The sequence below is a fragment of the Patella vulgata genome, chromosome 2 (assembly GCF_932274485.2).
Source record: "Patella vulgata chromosome 2, xgPatVulg1.2, whole genome shotgun sequence".
Classification (NCBI taxonomy): Eukaryota; Metazoa; Mollusca; class Gastropoda; family Patellidae; genus Patella; species Patella vulgata.
The window spans coordinates 59,857,307-59,870,608 of NC_065880.2; the positions used below are offsets into that span (position 1 = coordinate 59,857,307).

The following is a 13,302-nucleotide window of genomic DNA, read 5'->3' on the forward strand; positions in this document are numbered from 1 at the left end:
ATTTCAAGTCCCGCAATGATGAATGCTACAATGATCATTATTCCATTACAGAGCTTCGTAATTCGCTAAAGCGGGCTCAGGACACTGCAACTGCTCCAGATGAAATTCACTACCAGATTTTAAAACATTTACCTTTTCCAACACTCTTATTATTGGATCTCTTTAACCCGATTTGGGTTGATGGGAAATTCCCTCCTTAGTGGCATGGGGCCACAATAATACCTATCCCTAAACCTGGTAAAGATCCTACTAATCCTATCAATTATCGCACGATCGTTTCAAATAGTTGTATTTGCAAAACCATGGAGAAATTGATCAACCGAAGGCTTGTTTGGCAACTTATTACTGACAACCTTATTACTGACCACCTCCAGTGTCGAGTTCGGTCCCAAAGGAGCACTCTTGGTCATCTCGTTCGATTTGAAACGTTCACCAGAGATGCTTTCATCCCGATGCAACATTTAGTTGCAATATTTTTTGATCTGGAGAAAGCATATGATACCATGTGGAAACATGGTATCATGCGCGACCTCCATAACCTCGGTCTACGAGGTCGCTTACCTGTCTTTATTAAAAATTTCATGGAAGATAGGTCATTTAAGGTACGATTGGGATCAATATTCTCTGACCCATTTCCTCAGGAAATGGGAGTTTCCCAGGAAGCATTTTATCACGAACTCTTTTTGCGATTAAAATTAATACAATACCCAGCGTGCCTTAAACCAGGTACAAACGGCGCTCTTTATGTTGATGACTTTCAGATGTGCTATGGTTCTACAGACATGCGGATAATCGAACGTAAGTTGCAGCTTTGTTTGAATTCACTTAAACAATAGGCAACCGAAAATGGATTTCGTTTTTCGAAATCCAAGATTGTCTGCATGCATTTCTGTCAGAAACGAGGTTTGCATCCTGATCCAGAATTGTTCTTGGATGGCAATCGCCTTCCAGTTGTGGATGAAACCAAATTTCTGGGGCTGATATTTGACAAGAAATTATCATTTATCCCCCTGTTTGTACAGTTTGGACAGTTTATACGTCGAGGCACGTGAGCCTTCATTGCACGACAAACGTGATAAACTGTCCCTGCAGTATGCTACGAAAATAGCATCTTTGACAAATCATATTTCATTTAACACCATATTTAGACCATATCATGAGCACTTATATCTGGTTAAAACTAACGTCATTCCATCATTCGGTATTCGCATACATCACCTTTCGTCGGAGGCTGGTATCAGCCTTGACAGTATTATGAATACCCCTTTCTTTAGGACTCCACCGTGGGCTATATCTCCCCCAAAGATCGATTTCGATCTTCCTCAACATAAAAAGAGGGGTACTAGCTCTACGGTGTTTCAGTCGCTCTTTAGAGAGCTAAGGTCTAAATATGGTGATTTTGGGATCTTGCAGGCACAAACAAACTGCATCACATAAAGCCTCCCCTTGGCGATTGGCCAAGCTCCTAATGGTCCAAGCGGAAAGATGAAGTTGTTTTGTGTCGCGCTCTCGTCTTGGTCATACCTTTTTAACACACATTTTCATCTTAAAGCGGGAGCCTCAATCAGAATGTCAACACTGTCATGTTCCCTTGACAGTTAAGCACATTTTGATTAAGTGCAAACATCTCAAACATACAAGATCACGGTATTACCGTCGCCAGTCACTACATCAGTTGTTTGCCCAACCGGGTCTATATTGTAAAGCGCTAGATTTTTTAAAAGAGACAAATTTTTATCGAAAATTTCAATTGTATATATCCTGATTTTCTCTTTCATGTTTTAAATATATATATATACTCTTCAAAAAAAGTAGGGGATATTGAAATGCAAATACTTATGCAGGTTGTGATATGATAAATAATCATGGACACTTGACATGCTTTGAGAGTATGTTCACAGATGAAGAACTTATCGCCCCAACAGAACCACTGAGCTGCACATGCGACACGCAATAGCGCCATACACGTGGGAGGGGTTCAGTGTCAAATTTGACACTTCAAGAAAGGGTTATAAGATTTACTGTTTAGCGTATCTTTGCTTTAGTGTGTTACGTTTAATTTGATCGGCGTCAACGTCAACCAACAACACTGCAAGAATTGGCCGTGGCACTGCAAGAGGAGTGGGTCAGATTGCCCTAAATCGTGATTGGACGGTTGATTAGGAGCATGCCACGACGAATTGCTGAATGTCTGAGGATTGGTGGAGCAATTACTCATTATTAAGACAAAAATCAAAAACGTCCATTTTCACTTTTGAAAGTGTATCTCTTTGCGAGTGAAAAGGGGCCGTCAGATATGAATTGTTTATGTGCATGTGTAGGCAATTGGCCTGTTATTAACATACACTGGTTACCTCTAATAAAAACAGCAGTGCATTTCCGCAGTTTTGTATTGTTTCTGAATATACCCTACTTTTTTTGAAGAGTATACTAGTTCCTTTCTAATGACCAATCATAGCAAAGATAAACCATGCGGTCCGCGGTCTTACGTGTTTATTGTAGGCAATTGGCCTGTTATTAACATACACTGGTTACCTCTAATAAAAACAGCAGTGCATTTCCGCAGTTTTGTATTGTTTCTGAATATCCCCTACTTTTTTTGAAGAGTATACTAGTTCCTTTCTAATGACCAATCATAGCAAAGATAACCATGCGGTCCGTGGTCTTACGTGTTTATTGTAGAAACGGACTCAATACAAATGCACTCAAAGCCATTAAAAACGCAATGCCAAACTCAAAGTTTATTTACTGCAACAACGTTTAACAAATGTACATGTCAATAACAAGTATCTGGTGGATATTTTCATGAAAGAATTCACTATAAATGCACCGTTGGATCCCACGGTTGTATTGATTGGTTGTATCTAGTAATCCTTGTTAACACGATAAAGGATCGAGTTTGGGTCAGGAGAAGAAGAAACCTATCGATTTTCAACGCTCCACAACCTTCCATTACGGAGATACCCCCCCTTGTCCAAAAACCTTGTTAATTGGTTAGAGGGTTCAGTTTTTTACAGATTATTTTTTTCAAATTTGGTGTGAAGCATTGGGGTCATGAGGAGATGACCCCCCAGTCGATTTTCAGCACTTCCTTCACGTTTAATGTGAAGCATCGCCCCCATACGATCATCCCTATCGATTTTCAGCTTTCTTAGATTCTACATTTTGAAGTTTGCCATTCTGACTTACCTCGTTCCTTCTGATAATCTTGTTAGCGTGTTAAGGGACTGCAGATTTTAACATTTTCTGCAATCTAGACCTTTCTGTTACAGTGATATTATTTGACCTGAAAAGCTTGTGAATAGAGATAGAGATTAGATTTCTTGAAGGATCCTAAATCCTTATCAAATTTGGTCAACATCCAATTTTTCCTTTTGGATAAGAAGCTTGCGACATAGCTTCTATGTGGGCGTATACTCATTCTTTGTGCGGCTATCTTTTAAAATATTTACCTGTAGATTACAATTCTCTTCACTGTTTATCTCTAATCTGTAGAATAAAATGATTCTGTCATTTTAAATATTTGAACATGGAAAATAAATATAAGAAAAAGAATTTAAAAAGTGTGAAATTATAATATTTTATATTTTTGATTATTACATATAGGTAAACTTATCCCGCGGCCACCATCTGTGTCAAATTCATCACATGGTTATAGATCAAGATTTAGTGGCAGATTGTCAGGAATATCCCAAGATTCATCAGGCAAGATATTATAAAGTGATTTCACAGTTATTACATTTGCCTAATAATATGAATACAATTATGTTTAATTATATAAAATTGAATTTTTGGCAGCAACTTGCAATTTGTATTTGAATTTACATTAAACGAATATCTCGGAACAAGGGGACTTTTCCCCCATTTGTGTCGTATCCTAAATTTCCGATTCAATTTGAAAATATAGAATATCTGCATACAGCCCATAGAGATTGCCGACTGACTTACATTTTATGACCCTGACATAATATTATATTTGAATTGTATTCTCAGATTTGTCTAGTGCTAATGTAAATAACAATGGTGTTGAGACATTAGAAGCAGAGAATATAGCATCTAATAAACCAGCCATAGGCGACATTCGTGATGACCTTTCTAAACAACAAAAAGAACATAAACAACAAGATGAAGACAATTCATACCTTGCTCTTTATCACAATGATGGCACAGAAAGTGAAAAGAGTATGTCATTTGTGTTTGTTTATGACAAATCCACATCAGGATCCATGTCTGTTGGTAAGCGTGATATAGAAGAAGATCTGGCCGAGTTAGAGAGGAGAAGACGAAGAAATAAGTTGTATGGTTTTCAATATAATAATTACGAAGACGAGGACGACGATTTCGAAGAAAAAGCGAAAGAAGCAGGAGATAAAGAAATGGAGTTTATTAGAATTATTGAAGAAGACGGTGATATGGAAACTAGAAAGGTAAATATGCGGAGTTCTTTATCCTTTTTAAAACAAACCGTCCAGAATTTGGAACACTTAAAGTTATGAAATAGGATCGGTAAGCTTTCATTCTCTTAAATATTCAACAAAAAAATATTTCTTGATAATTTGTTGATTAGTATAGGCCTATCATATTCTGAATACTAGTAGGTTAATATTTATAATTACCACAAAATATAACGAAACATAGGTACACCTACTTGATATTTTCCATAGTTAATTCATATACCTGCTGAAAGTTCAAATTCTTTAAAGCGATATTTTCATATTTTTAAAATGTATTAAAATAAAGCCTTCAAATAGATGGTATCTATAAACAGTCCTACCTTGTTAAAGAATAATCATATTAATCCTATAATTCACTATTGCCAGTTGAGAAATTGGCAAAAATATCATTTTCAACTTCAAATTCAAACGTTTAAAGATAGCTATTCCATTGGGGGGGGGGGGGCGGGGTAGAAAAACAAGGGAGGTAATTGTGTTATTATTTCCGGGTTGAATGATTTTTAAGTGTGAGAATGATACCTATGATAGTATAATAGTGAAATTCTCGCTTTAATAAATACTGAAAGTGAAATGCTCATAATTGCTGTATATGGCATGGGGCCTTATATGGTAATACAATTCAAAGCATTGATTGGTTTAAGGCACGGTATGGATCTATTTGCAATTCCACATTTGCTGTTGTTCGTTATGTATAAATAAGTTCACTGTTGGTAAATAATAGCTAATAGAGAATCCAATCAGGTGGGTGTAATTTTTTTTACACATACAGGATTATAGGATAATATTTGTCTTACACACCGACATCAATGTTATATCTATCCTAATTGATTTCATCTATAAGATAATGGTTAAGCCCATATCGGTCCTGCGACTGATATGACAAAATTAAGAAAGCAAATCGTAAGTTACACGTGCATTACATTTTAGTAACCACGTGTTCACAAACTGGCAATCATTTGGTGCAATGTTGTCAACCGATTCGGACGACGAACTGATCCGAGCAAGTCAGTAGGCCCCCCTATGTAGAAAATATGGTTGAAATAGAAAACGTAGATTCTGACAAAGAATTATTTCGGATTGTGAGGAAGACACAAATGATAAACGCCTTTCAATTTCGAGTGACAAGACGTCAGTGAATGTGCCAACAATGCCGTGCCCATAAATACCTTACGCAGAAATCCATAGGCTGTGAATTTTTTAAAAAGTTGATCAATGTGGTGGAATAATAAACACGATAGTGAGCGAAAAATCCTGTGTATGCTGGAAGATATGAGGATATAAGTAACATCGGCCTGGCAAAGTTCGTCGTTTGAATCGTTTGGCAACATTGTACAAAAAAGTGAATAAAATGTTAAAAGACAGAATTTGTGTCCTTTTTCATTGCAGTGTTATGTAAACCTGCTGTGACGTCGTCAGAGGGTGATAGCACTGTATCTATATACAGCTTTGGATATCACCCTCTGATGACGTCACAACAGGTTAATTCGTTTCATAACATACATGCATGGGGAATAACATCCCAAGGTGTGTAAATATAGATAGTTGAACACCAACATACTAACCCGGTGATTGTGGAAAATAAAACATGAATTATCACGTCTGCACTGTATTAGAAATAACAAGAAACACTATATTAATTTGAAAAGATACATGTTAACAATAAATGAATTGGCTGGATTCTGTGTATTTGCTCCTTATGGGTTTTCTAGCTAATGTTACTCTTTTACCAATTATAAAGCTATTTCCATCAATTCCTTGAAAAAAATATGTTGTTAACAATAAATATTTTTCCAGGAATTGATGGAAATAACTTTATAGTTGGTAAAAGAGTAACATTAGCTAGAAAACCCATAAGGAACAAATACACAAAATCCAGCCAACTGGGATAAATTGCCGTATGGCAATTTTTTAAATAATTTTAATCTTTCCTTTTGGATGTCTACTATAACTAATATACCATTCCCACATGCTATTTTTTTTTGTTTTAAAAAAATCCTTATATGGTTAATTTATTGTGTGACTGACGAAACATGAATTTAAAACGTATTCCAGTTAATGCAGTATACCCCGTTCCCACTATATTTATATTACATTATCTATTGGCCTATTGTGGATTTTAAAAAAAGTGTTGAAAACTTGAAATCAGCAAATAGGGTTCAAATACATTTATCCCAGGGATGCTATTTCGACAGTATTATTCCGGACATGTCCTGCACTATTTCCCAAACGTCCGACCAGGAATATGTCCAATCCGTCATCAAGATGTATGGTGAATAAAATTCAAAATTCCAAAATATTTTTCTCCCGACATGTTTAGGATTTACGTAATTTATATGCTGTTTTTATTTATTACAAATTGTTGGTGGATTCGGGGAGAAGTACTTCATATCTGATTGCCCTTTGTTTTTCGAATATCATAATAATCTCATTTACACTATGTGTGATTGTAATAGAGGTAAAGTGGCTTTGTTCTAAAAAATTCTTACGACACGTGGACAATACGTGGGGGTCAAACACTGCTTCGCGTCATTGATAAGATTCCCACACACCATAGTCCAGGCAAGATAGCAAAAGTGCGGGCAGTTGCTGCAATAGAAATGCCGATCACGGTTTATTGTCGGTTTAGACGTATATGATGACCAAAAAAAAGTCCCAGTCCGAAATCCGTGCCCAAATGGGTCAAATTGGCCAAAATCCAAAATGGCCACCGCTTTTGGCTTGTAAATTCCAATTTCCACCCAATTATCACAATATGATCGAGTTGTTTGGTATCCAAATATACGTTTTCGGGGTAACTGAATCCATTTCCATACATATTTTTGTGATACGTGTTACCGCTGGGTCAATATTAGGGGTTATTCAAGATGGTGGTCAGTTTTGGCGGGAAAATTCGTATTTTACATAAGGAATAAGTTTGGTGTCAAAATATGTTTTGGAGGTAGCTGAATCTATTTTTGTACATATTTTAGTGATTAAGTGATTCCCTGTGTCAATATAGGAGAAATTCTAATTTGGGATTTAGATTTCCGATTAGGGATTGGAGATTAATGATACTCCTACCTTAGACCTAATACAATGACTTTCATCCAGTATCAACTAAATTTCATTTGGAGTGTCTTCCAGTTCACTGCGGTAGCGGCATAGGGGTATGTCGACTGGGGTCACTCTCAGGTCACTGCGGAAGCGGGTCGTGCCTTTTGAAGCACGTGGCACAAAATGATTCAGATGTTCAGACACAGATGGATACAGTATCACCTGTTTGTCAGATATGCTGTGAACCATTTAATAATGAACAACCCATAGTTATTGGTCAATGTTTTAAGGTTAATGAAGTGGAGGAGTCTGTATCAAGGTCTAAAGGGTCCGCGGTGCCAAAATTCATTTTTGCGGACCGTTGTCTTTCACGTGGTCTGTAGGAAAGACTAGCAGACGGTCCATTACAACATATATAATCGGTGACCGCTGTTACAACAGTAAACAGTAGAACTCGCAATGCCTATTTTTTGGACAAGCCAAGACAGGACAAATGACGACTTGACATTAATCTAGTTGTATTTAATAAATCAGCATTGAGGCTGGTGTCCCTAAATAGATGACACTCATTAATTACTTGCACATCTAACTTATCTATAAAACATCTAGCACAGAAATTGTTCTTCACTCTGTGTAACCTAAGCAAAAAATCTAATTGCAGAGGCATGCTGGCTAGGTAGTCAACCGCCTACCCTGCCCTCATCAATTCAAAAATAAAAGAAACTCGAAATGGTTGATAACGCTCGAATCCGATGAGATTTCCTAACAAGGTATATGGGAAGGAGCGGGGGTGGCTATGTGCCTTCTCTTCCGAAAATGTGCCATCGAATATTGTGCCCCCTTTTTCTGCTGCCTTTTCCTTGTTCCAACTAACTCCAGAGATACTACAATGTCCGTTTTTCATTGACGATGTAAGGGCCCCATACAAGCTCAATCAGACCATGATTTCCACGGATGACTTTCAGAATAGATTTTACAGACGGATTAATATTTCCATAATATTCAAAATCAACTAATTTGTCTTAGTTTTATTTATTTAACTAAATGAATTTAGGAAAATTGCAACACGGGCGACGGGAACCATTATTGCCGGTTAGCATACTCAGGGCCAATACGCAAACCGTCACAACGAATGACATTTAATCTGTCACTAGTAACTTCCTTGGCCTGGCTTAAAGTGTATTTTGATCGTCGTCTCGTTCTTGGGGTTGTCAGTCTACTGTCAATTCTACCTCCCTACCCCTACCCTCATTAGGGAACAGAATCGAATGAAACTTGGCAGGTACCCTTTATAAGGAATACCAGTCCCTTTTGATGCTTGTTTTTCTTTACTCACAGGTCGTTCAGTTCTTGACTGCAGCTAACTATGTTACTATGTTCATGTTCGGATCTTTGTGACTTAATCATAATCCCTTAACCAAGTGTCAGTGTATGGTATGTCATGGTATATACGTCAAATCGCTTCTACCATGTGCCACAGAACTCAAATTTTCCCCGATCCTACCCCACCCCTCCTAAAGTGCCCTAACTTTGGTCTGCCTACCCTCGGAGGCCCTAGCACACCCTTGGCTTATTGTTGAACTTAGTCATGACTTTACACCAAGTTTTATTCTGTCCTACATTTTCTGCCATTGAAATTGGTATCTCCGCTCATTCATGAACGTAAGCCAGGAATCTTAATCAGCTCATTATTGTCGGCCCCCAATACCCGTTATCTTTCCGTCATTTTGGGAATGACGATGGGTAGTTCACTGCATATCTGACAAACAGGCGATATTGTATTCATCTTTGTCTCAACATTTGAATCATTTTCTGAAATAAATTCGCCACGTGCTTCAATAGGTTTGGCCATCTTGGCTCAATTTTCGAGGTTGGTGATCGAAATCGGACACGCCCACGACACTGCGTCCACTGTGGGCTGAGAGTGACCCCTTTCGTCATGCCTGCTACGCTGCTTCCGTAGTGAGCAGTGGTCGACCAGAGCGTTTAAATGAAATTTAGTTAATGCTTGATGAATGTCATCGTATTAGATCTGGGGCGAACTCGACCACTCGTAATCCCCAAATCTCCAATGGGGTTTCCCATTATTTTGACCCAGGGGAATCAGTTAATTACCAAGATGAAAAAAATGTGTCGAAAATGAGATCAGCTGCCTCCAAAACATATATTTTGACACCAAATGTGGTAATTTTGTAAAATTCGAATTTTCCCGCCAAAACTGGCCACCATCTGGAATTATTTCCCAATATTGACTCCGCGGTATAACTAATCACCAAAATGTGTATGGGAATGGATACAGCTACCTCGAAAGGATATATTTTGATACCAAACTCAATCATATTATGGTAAGTGGATAAAAACTGTCATTTTCCAGTCAAAACCGGCGGCCATTTTGGATTTTTGCCAATTTGACCCATTTGGGCACGGATTTCGGACTGGGACTTTTTTTTGGTGATAATATACGTCTAGATCGACCATAAAACGTGGTCGGCATTTCTATTGCAGCAACTGCGCGAAATGGTGCGAAATTGAGTTAAAATGCCTGGACTAGCAATTAACTTTTGCTGTTCTACTACCAAACATTCATCATTAATTGTCAACACAACACTCTGTATAAGCCTATGTTTACAACTATGTATACAGCTCTATAATACCAGTTATGAGATTATGTTGCTTCTATACGTGTGCATTATTTTGTGCAGGCCGTATAATTTTATAGTTAGTCAGATCTAGTTACGAATATCATTTGCCATAGCCCTCAGTCATGGCCGGCATATACGGTCAACATGGAATCCATGGATTGCCAACCGCTTGTTATTTATTCCTTTGAAATGTATTAGAATTAATAAATGAAATAATGATTGGTTTAAAAATATTTTAGAATGATTTACCAACACAAAAGAAACCTAGAACAAAGCCAAAGAAGCAACCAAATAGGTTATCAGCAGAGAAAGTATATGTTCAAGCATTAGATATTACTTCTATTGCTCCACAACAGGATAAACTGGTGATTATTATTTCAAAATAATTTTCTTCAATATTTATGCACAAGGCAAAAAGCCAAAACCCCAGAAGGAGTATTATTTTATTTGCACATTAAAGAACTGTTTAAAAATTGTTGTCCCTTAAAATTAAAGTTATATACATTTGGCTTAATAGAATTATCGTTCATGTATTAATACTTCGGAGAAGTATTCTTTTCGTAATATTCTTGAAGAAAATTCAAACAAAGTAGGGGATATTCAGATACAATACAAAACTGCGGAAAATGCACTTCTGTTTTTATTAGATGTAACCAGTGTTAATAACGGCCAATTGCCTACACTTGAAGATAAACAGTTCATATGGGCGGCTTATCTGACGGCCCCATTTCACTCGCAAAGAGATACACCGTCAAAAGTGAAAATGGACGTTTTTGATTTGTGTCTTAATAATGAGTAATTGCTCCACCAATCGTGGCATGCTCCTAATCAACCGTCCAATCACGATTTGGGGCAACCTGACCCACTCTTCTTGCAGTGCCACGGCCAATTCTTGCAGTGTTGTCGGTTGACGTTGACGTCGACGAGCAGGTCTCCCGATCAAATTAAACGTAACAGACTGTGACACATTAAGCATGTTGGCTACTGCTCGCTGTATAGAACCCATTTGAAGCATGCCAATAGCACGTAGACGTTCATCATGTTGAAGACGTCTCATTGCAAATTAAACGTAACACACTAAAGGAAAGATACGCTAAACAGTAAATCTTATGCAAGAACCGATAGGAAAGCAAACGTGGATAGGATAAACCAGCACGCGGCAGTTTTCATCAACCCTTCCTTGAAGTGTCAAATTTGACAATGAACCCCTCCCACGTGTATGGTGCTATTTTCTTTTTGGAGGATATATAAACTGTTCTAAGATGGTAATAGATTCTATTAGGCCTGCAGCCAAAATTTCTAGCGGGAAGTTCCGCTACAAGGTCCTCCCTAATAAAGAAACTATAAATTTTTGGAAAGCTTATAACACCAGGAACACAAATTCAAAGAGTTCCAAGCAAAAATTTGCACTAAGTCGATTTAGGGCCAGATGAAAATTGTGATAATTTTCAAGTAAATGCTATATTTATACTAACAATTGTGAAGTTGACATAAAATTAAATATTAGGGAAAACACCCGATGCCTTCACCCTATGCAAAGAATATGCTATTGGTTAAATTTTGATTGAAAGCAAAATCCAGAAAACATAATGAATAGGGGAACATACAGAATTTCGGAAATCCATTTATGGTAAAATGAGTTATCTCCCTTTATGGAAAATATCAATAATTATTGATAATGGTGTTTTGTTTAAAGAATTTATTCGAAAAAACTGAATAGGATTTAACTACAGACAAGGGCGTGTATAAATTCACCTTTTTTCAGATAGGATTTGAGGCTAAAGGTCTAACAAATATTTAACCTGAAACATAGCATCTACTGATATTTAGTTTTCTCACTTAAATAGATATGTCCAAAATTAAATAATACTATTATGGAAATGACAATATTGTAAGGAAGAGAAAAAAAATCGTCGGTTTTATCTGCGTCCATGTTCTGGCGAAATTCATAAAAACTCATAAAAAAATTTGCAACGTTACGGTCTACTCTTTATACGTGTTTACCCGTCACAGATTAACGTCGGTTTTCCTTGACTGGGATTCTCGGAAATCCACGCGGCCTGCTGGCTGGAGCCCAACACTGAAACTATTCAATTGTTTTTCAGATAACTAGTATCATTATGTATGACAATCGTTTTTACGTATTTTTGATACAGGTTGCAAAGTGTGTTGGTTTTGTTAAGCAAGATCATTTTCGACGTTCCAAAGTAAAAGTTCGGTGCTAAGACCCCCTAAAGATAAATTTTAAATGTTCCTATTATTAATTAGAACCGGTTTCGCTTTAGTTTTTATATTTTACGTTGACATTTTATTGCTTTAAATCTTTCTAGTGCAAAAACGGTAAATTTCACCTTTTGGCCTCCAGGGTCAATAAGTCTAAAGGTGAATTTAGCAAGTTTACATTTTTATTGAAAGTGCGATTACTTTCGATCATTTTCAACTACTTTTCATAATACAAGAATGACTGCGCATTCACTTTCAGTGCAAATGAACTCATTTGACCTTTGACCCCGAATATCTTGAAAACGACCCAACGGCGGACTGATTACCACTCGACATCGTATTCTACGCAAAATTTTACTCTAGAAAAGTTGGGTCTAGTTTTGTGCCCATTTGATTGACCCCCCCCCCCTCCCCTCCCCTCCCCTCCCCTCCCCTCCCGCGCTGAGCCTTCTGTCTATTACTGTTCCGCACAAACCCGTATAATGAAGATGAGCATACGTCATACATTACAGTTGAGGGGCGGGGCGGGGCGGGGCGGGGCGGGGGGGGGGGACATTGCACGTATACAGCTAGTATGCAAGTGCCATCATTGTGAAAGAGAGCCACGGTGGCTCAGTAAAGGGCTGGCTCATTTACCAGCCAGGAGAACCAGGGTTTGATCCTAGTCCGGCGTGCTTTCCCCTTGTCCGTGGCTCACTGATCAGGAGGTCCGGGGTTTGATCCCCGTGTTGACCTTTACTTTACTTTATTACAAGGCAAAGCAAATCAATTGCTATTGCCAAAATAGGTACATAGAATATATTTGGTGATTATTGCACAACAGATAAGGAATATAAGGAACATAATTATAATAGAAGAAAAAATAAATGAATAATTAAAAAAATATAATATATAAAGTAGTTTCAATATATATACATGTCACGAAGATAATACAAAAAAAGTCCCCAGTA

The 13,302-nt window shown here is 37.5% G+C and overlaps 1 protein-coding gene across 1 annotated transcript in view; it reads left to right on the plus strand.

Annotated features, from left to right (window-relative positions):
* The first annotated feature begins 3,995 nt into the window (after positions 1-3,995).
* The window catches only part of LOC126811202 (uncharacterized), a 240,449-nt gene continuing 231,142 nt past the window's right edge, over positions 3,996-13,302 (plus strand). The window contains exon 1 of the mRNA XM_050536772.2: positions 3,996-4,427. The gene's annotated coding sequence lies outside the window, so the exon portion shown is untranslated. The remainder of the gene's footprint in view (positions 4,428-13,302) is intronic.